The following is a 7,202-nucleotide window of genomic DNA, read 5'->3' as shown; positions in this document are numbered from 1 at the left end:
TATGGAGAGAGTGGGAAGGTAGCAATGTTAGTAACATAATTTAAAATATATTACCTGGGTCATTTTTAAAACAATATAAACTAAAACATTCAACTTCATGTGGAGAGAATTGGTGCTAATGAGTTTTCTTTTTAGTAGTCTTAGTTTTAGCTGAGGTAACAAAGACCAACAACGAAATAGTGGTTTTCAAAATCTCTGATATTCTAAGGGGAAGTGCCTGACCTCCCCTATAAAAACTAATTACTTAAACCCCTCTCCCATTACACAATAAACATAAACTTATTGAAGTTAAAGATGAGAGAGAGAGAGAGAGAGAGAGAGAGAGACAGACAGAGAGAGACAGAGAGAGACAGAGAGAGACAGAGAGAGAATTTCCTTAAGAGAGTGTTGTTGTAAACTTTGGGGTTTCCCTGATCATACCTTGTGAAAGGGGAAGATGGTGCCTTGTCATTCTCCCCTCACCTCAAACCAAGCTGGAACATCTACCATTGCTTCCTAAAGTTGGGGGCATGAATACCAGTGAAGAAGCTGTATCTAGAGCAGCTGAAGTTGGCAGAGCAAGAGAAGTAAAGGGTTGTACTGGGAACAAACTACTTTGTTAGCAATGGTGGATAAAGAGTCATGAGTGGTTCCTGGTGGACTAGATTTAGGCCACGTGAGGGGAAGCTGGCTTAGATTCTTGTTGAATCAGGTTCAACATTACCTAGAAGGGAGTTTTGGTGATGTGCTGAGGCTAAGTGATGAAGTAAATGTAGTCTGAAAGATTAGAAGCTTTGCCTGTATCTGGCCAACTGCAGAGGGAGGCTTTCAGTAAGGAATGTCCTCAAGGAATCCAGGAAATCACCCCATTAGAAGATATTATGGTTTAGATGTTTGTGTCCCTCCCCAATTCATATGTTGAAATTCCAATGCCAAATGTGATAGTATTAGGAGAGAGGACATTTGGGAGATGCTTAAGTCATAAGGATGGAGTGCTCATGAATAGAATTAGTAACTTTACAATAGAGACTCCCAGAGGGCTCCTTAAGGTCTTTTCCTTATGTGAGGGTACAGCAAGAAGTCTGTGACCTGAAAAAGGGCCCTCATCTGACCATACTGGCACGCTGATCTCAGATTTTTAGCCTCCAGAAATGTGAGCAATACATTTCTGTTGTTTATAAGCTACTCTACCTGCGATATTTTGTTAGAGCACTCTAAATGGACTAAGACAGGGGAAGACTCTGTCCCACACATGGGTACCATGGCCTGATTATATCACAGCCAGTCTAGCAGGATCTTTTCTATTCCTTTCCTCTGCTACCTCTCTTCACTCCCAGCCTCTGTGACCCAGAGGTCTCGGGCTGTAGTTGTGAGCAGCTCTAATTTTAAATAAAGCTTGGAAACTGAAATGCACATTTTGCTAACTGAAAATTCATTTGCTCTGATGACTAAACATGACTTGAGTTCATTATCTGCAAATGACAGAAAAAGCCAAGAACAGATTCAAAGGAAGAGAAGGGCAGAGAGATAACCTTTTTCTTTGCTCTCACCCAGTAGAGTTCTGCTTATACAGATATTAGAATTATCAATGCCTGATGCTGTTTAGACTTAATTGTGCAGAGGCCTAATAGTTAAGACATACTTAGTTCACTTATAATAATGTCCTCCAGGTTCATCCACATTGTTGCATGTAGCAGAATTTTTTTTTTATAGCTGAATAATATTTCATTCTGTATGTATATACATGTGTGTGTGTGTGTGTGTGTGTGTGTGTGTGTGTGTGTGTGTATCTCATTTTCTTTATCCATTCTTCTGTTGATGGACAGTTGTGCTGTTTCCATATCTTGCTTAATGTGAATAGTGCTGCAATGTACATGGGAGTGCAGATATCTCTTTCAGATCCCAATTTCAATTCTTTTGGGTAGATACCCAGGTATTTTTAATGTTTTGAGAAGTCTCTATATTGTTTCCATAGTTTTTGCACCATTTTACATTCTCACTGATAGTGTACAGGGGTTCCAGTTTCTCCACATTCTTAATAACACTTTTGCTTTTTTGGTAATAGCTAAGTGAAATAAGCCAATCATAGAATGACAAATAATGCATGATTCCACTTACATGAGGTACCTAAAATAATGAAACCCATAAGCAGAAAGTAGAAAGGTGGTTGCCAGGGGCTGAGGGGTGGGGATAAACAGGAATTGGTGTTTAGTGGGTTTAAGTCTTTCTCATATAAGATGAATGAGTTCCAGAGATCTGCTATACAACATAGTACTTATAGTTAACTATACTGTATTGTGCACTTAAAATTTTGTTAAGTGGATAGATATCATGCTAAGAGTGGTGGTAAGTGGGGGGGAGCATGAGGAAAATAGCCTTGAATGACTGTATAATTGCATAATTACCTTTCGTTCGTTCGTTCTTTCTTTCTTTCTTTCGTTCTTTCTTCCTTCCTTCCTTTCTTTCTTTCTTTCTTTCTTTCTTTCTTTCTTTCTTTCTTTCTTTCTTTCTTTTTCTTTCTTTCTTTCTTTCTTTCTTTCTTTCCTCCCTCCTCCCTCCTCCTCCCTCCTCCTCCTCCTCCTCCTCCTCCTTCCTTCAGCCTCCTTCCTTCCAGCTTCCTTCCTTCCTTCCTTCCTTCTTTCTTTCTTTCTTTCTTTCTTTCTTTCTTTCTTTCTTTTTCTTTCTTTAACAACTCTTTCTTTCTTTCTTTCCTCCCTCCCTCCCTCCCTCCACCTCCCTCCTCCCTCCCTCCTCCCCTCCTCCTTCCCTTCCTTCCTTCCTTCCTTCCTTCCTTCCTTCCTTCCTTCCTTCCTTCCTTCCTTCTTTCCTTCTTTCCTTCTTTCCTTTCTTTCTTTTTCCCGTTAATTGTTTTGAAATGCCTAGGCTTCTTCCTACACATATTTCTGTCCTTTGTGGTCCTCATCTATATACCCTTTGCCGCCATAACTTAAATTTTAGATAACTTGTGTTTTTAAAAATAGATTTTATTTTTATAGTAGTTTCAAGTTCACAGCAAAATTTGGCAGAAGGGAGTTCCCATATACTCCCTAAAAAATGTATATGTGTATATATATGTAAATATATAACAAAATTTAACATTTAAATTACTTTTAGGTGTATCGTTCAGTGACATTAAGTACATTCACACTGTTGTGCACCCAATCACCATCAACTATCTCCAAAATTTTTCATCATCCTACACCGAAACTCTATACCTATCAAACAATAATTCCTCATTCCCCCTCTTTCCAGCCCTGGTAACCACTATGCTACTTCCTGTCTTTACCAATTTCACTATACTAGGTAGCTTGTATAAGTGGAATCACATAATAGTTGTCTTTTTGTTTCTGGCTTCTTCACTTAGTATAATGTTTTCAAGGTTCATCCGTGTTGTAGCATGTGTCAGAATTTTCTTTTTAAGGCTGAATAATATACTAGTGTGCATATATGCCAAATTTTGTTTATTTATTCATCTGATGGTAGTAGGCACTTGGGTTGTTTCTACTTTTGTGCTATTGTGAATAAATTTTGTCTTTTTAATTGAAAATCTTCCACTGACTCCTTCCCCCCAAATAAAATCTTTCCTGACACTTTTATCCCTTGCTATCTCTATAACTGGACCAGCTTTGGGCTTACTTTGGAATACTTATATTACCCCACAGCACTTATTTGTTCTTTATTTAGAACCATTCGATGTTTTCTTAGCTCATCCAGAGTATACAATTGAAAGCTTTACTTACCCCACAAGTCTGTATACCATGGAATTTCAGAAATGAGTTAATGCCTCAAAAATGACAGCCATCCAAAGTTTCTTTTTTATTCTTCATTGCCTAGAAAGGTGTTGTTTTGCCACTTTGCTGTGACAGAAACTTTCTGCTCTGTCTCACACCATTGGGTGGTTTCTCACTGCTCCTTGAATCTTGCAGCAGTACCTGCATGGGTGGTGTAGAAACCCAACACCACAATCAGGCAAACAACTCACCATGGGGTATATTTACTGTGAAGAAGCAAATTAGTAGTGTGGAAAATCTACTGGGAAAATGTATCAAAACCCAAAGCAAAATGCTAAGAGGTGGAATTAATGAGGGAAAGAAAAATAGGAAGACAGATCCAGGAAACTCAACAAGGGATTAATTCAACATGTGGGACTCCTTCTGGAACTCAGAAGGAGGTAAATTGGAACTAAAAATTAAATTATGAGATAAAATTTCCCTGAGTAGCAAGAGACTCAAGTGTACAAATTAACAGATTTTACCAAATTTTAGGAAAGATTACTTTTAAAAAAGGCACGCTTTCACTTCTAGCCATGTTGGAATTAGAGCCACTAAATTTACCCACCCTCATTAAATAACTGGAAAACCAGACAATATATGTGTGACAATGGTGATCACTGAAAAAAAAGGGAACAAATGAGATGAGTTCTATGAGTGTCCCCACTTACTGCTTAGAGGGAGTTCGATTATTATATTGAAATTCCTGAAATTCAAGGATAAAAATTTACAAGACAGAAAGAACACAACATGTGATAGAGTGAGGAAGTAAAAACATTCTAATTCTCAGGTATGAGGAAGAGAGAAATGAACAAATAAAGTATATAGAATTAAATATAGTTGTTGTTATATTATGACGTTACAATAGATAGGCATAGATTTAACTCTAGGTTTAACAACCAGCTGAGTTTAAAGAGAGAAAAAATTCTAAATTACCAAATTTGAAAAAGCAATGAAGAAAAATTTGACATGGGCAGAATAGATAATAGAGAAAACAATAGCAAGATAGTAAAATGTAAAGAAAACATATAGCATAATGGATAGAATAAAATAAAAGCATATCGATTCTTACTAATTTTTTTTATCATGGTCATATTAAAAAATAACAAAAATAAAACTTATCTAAAATAAATTTGCAAAGAAAAGTTGAAAATAAAGATGTGAGCAAAGATATATGAAGTAAATATAAACAGAATGCAAGAGTGAAAAATCAGTTAGGAACAAGACCAAAAACATTAAACATAACAGAGACATTATTTAATGGTGAGAGATATGATTCACCCAGACTCAGGAAAGTTTTCTCCATAATTTATGCATTAAATTTTATGCACAAAACAACATAGCCTTCGAATACATAAACAGTTTCTATAAGTACAGCCAAATCTTTAAAGAAATATAGTAGAAGAATTTAATATACCTCTTCCAAAATTTGATAGCTCAAGTAGATAAAAGATAAGAGCATAGATTATTTTAATAATCAACAAGCTGTAAAAACATCTTACATCAGAGAACATATATTCTCTGATTAGCTGCATGAAACACAGGTAAAATTAATCTTGTTCTTGTCCACAAAGAAGATAATAAATTCTAAAAAGTAGGTATTTTACAGACTACATTTTCTGATAATAATTCAACATAAAGATAAAAAATAATCATCAAAAATCTTAACTTCTTGGAAGTGAAAGTATGCTTTTAAAAAAATCCTAAATCAAAGAGGAAATCAAAACCAAAGGACAAAAAATGTTCTAAAAAGAAAATAAGAACCCTTAATACCAAAACTTATGGAACACAGTTAAAATGAGAATACATTTTATAGTTTTTATTAAAAATAAAAATAAAGATAAATAGAAAAGATAAATATTTTTTAATTATAAAAAAATAGATGCAAAGAAAGCTAGAGAATTACAAGTTCCATGGGAACAGCAAATATCTTTTCTTTATAGCCATAAATAATTCACATACTTAGAATAGTGCTCAGTAATTATCTTTAATGTCATAATTATCTGTGATATCAATAATTATCTGTGATATCAAGAAATAATAAATTTTGAAAAAGCTTGCTTTTCGGGGGCGAGGGGGGTAAAGACCAACAAATGAGTATCAGATAAGCCTAGATTAGGAAAAAAGAGATAAAATAAATATACAAAATTAAGGTTGACAAAGAAGATATAATTAAAGGTATATATACACAATTAAAATGATTATAAAAGAACATTATGTACAATTCTATGGTAGCAAATTTGAAAATCTGTAAAAACTAGATGATTTCCTGGCAAAATGTAATAACTATGTCAGAGAGATGCTATTTTACTTCCTATTTTTTCTTCATGTATACAGAGACTTCTTGTTTTTAGACTGAGACCATGAGACTGAGATCTGGCAAAAGGAGTAAGAATACAGGTGATATAAACCACTTTTAAGTCCCAACACCTATAAATATCTTGCTCATTCCTGTAGTGCTCTTATAATGATTATTTTAGAAGACTCATAGTTTTGATGGTAAAGCTACAGGCTGGAAGATGGCTCTCCAATCTATTTCAGACTATGATGTGAGCAAGAAAAAACTTTTATTGTATTAAGTTTTTGATATTTAGTGTTTTGTTTCTGAAGCCGAGCATAGTCTATTCTGACTAATACATCTACCACTTTTGGCCAAGAAGAAATAGAAACTTGAACAGAAAAAAGCCCTCTCAGCATTTAGAAAGATGACAAAACAATTATTTAAAAAAGCATAAGGTCTATATTGATTTTCAACTGATAGTAACATTTAAAAAACAGATAATATTAATCTTATTTTAAACTAATGTTTATTTTAGCATTAATATTACTTAATATTGTTAATATTATTTAATATACTTAATACTTATTTTAGTATTATCATTCAAAAATACTCATTTTAACTGCCAACTTATATGGAAAAGAGGAAAGCACTTTAGTTCATTTTACGAAACTAATTTAAGCCTAATGCCAATACCTAATACAGATAGTAGAGCAACAAGAATAAAAATCATTAAGGCCAGTCTACAGCCATGCTACCCTGAACAAGCCCTATCCCGTCTGATCTTGGAAGCTAAGCAGGGTCGGGAATGATTAGTACTTGGATGGGAGACCACCTACGAAGACCAGGTGCTGTATGCATAAAAAATAAAAAAATAAGGAATTGTAAGCTGACAAGGTCTTGCAATCTATGAGGTCAACCAAGGGTTGCCTCACCCTTAAAAAAAAAATCATATAGGCAAAATTTACTAACAAATATAGAGGCCAATTTTATAAATAATTAACAAATGGAACAGCAGTATATTAAAAATGCTACACAACCAAGAAGTTTGTTCCAAGAATGTGTGAATGATTCAAAACCAGGAAATCTTTCAATATAATCACTACATCAATAGGAAAGCCGTAAATATATTATAGATGCTAAATATGTTTTGATCAAGCACTTCCTAAGGCTAA

At 34.4% G+C, this 7,202-nt stretch overlaps 1 pseudogene; it reads left to right on the top strand.

Annotated features, from left to right (window-relative positions):
* The first annotated feature begins 6,768 nt into the window (after positions 1-6,768).
* On the top strand, positions 6,769-6,887 carry LOC120592344 (uncharacterized; annotated as a pseudogene).
* The last annotated feature ends 315 nt before the right edge of the window (positions 6,888-7,202 follow it).

Source organism: Pteropus medius, unplaced genomic scaffold (assembly GCF_902729225.1).
Source record: "Pteropus medius unplaced genomic scaffold, Ma_sr-lr_union100, whole genome shotgun sequence".
In the NCBI taxonomy this organism is placed as follows: Eukaryota; Metazoa; Chordata; class Mammalia; order Chiroptera; family Pteropodidae; genus Pteropus; species Pteropus medius.
Note: the sequence above shows the minus strand (reverse complement) of the source record. Positions and strands in the feature narration are given on the sequence as shown.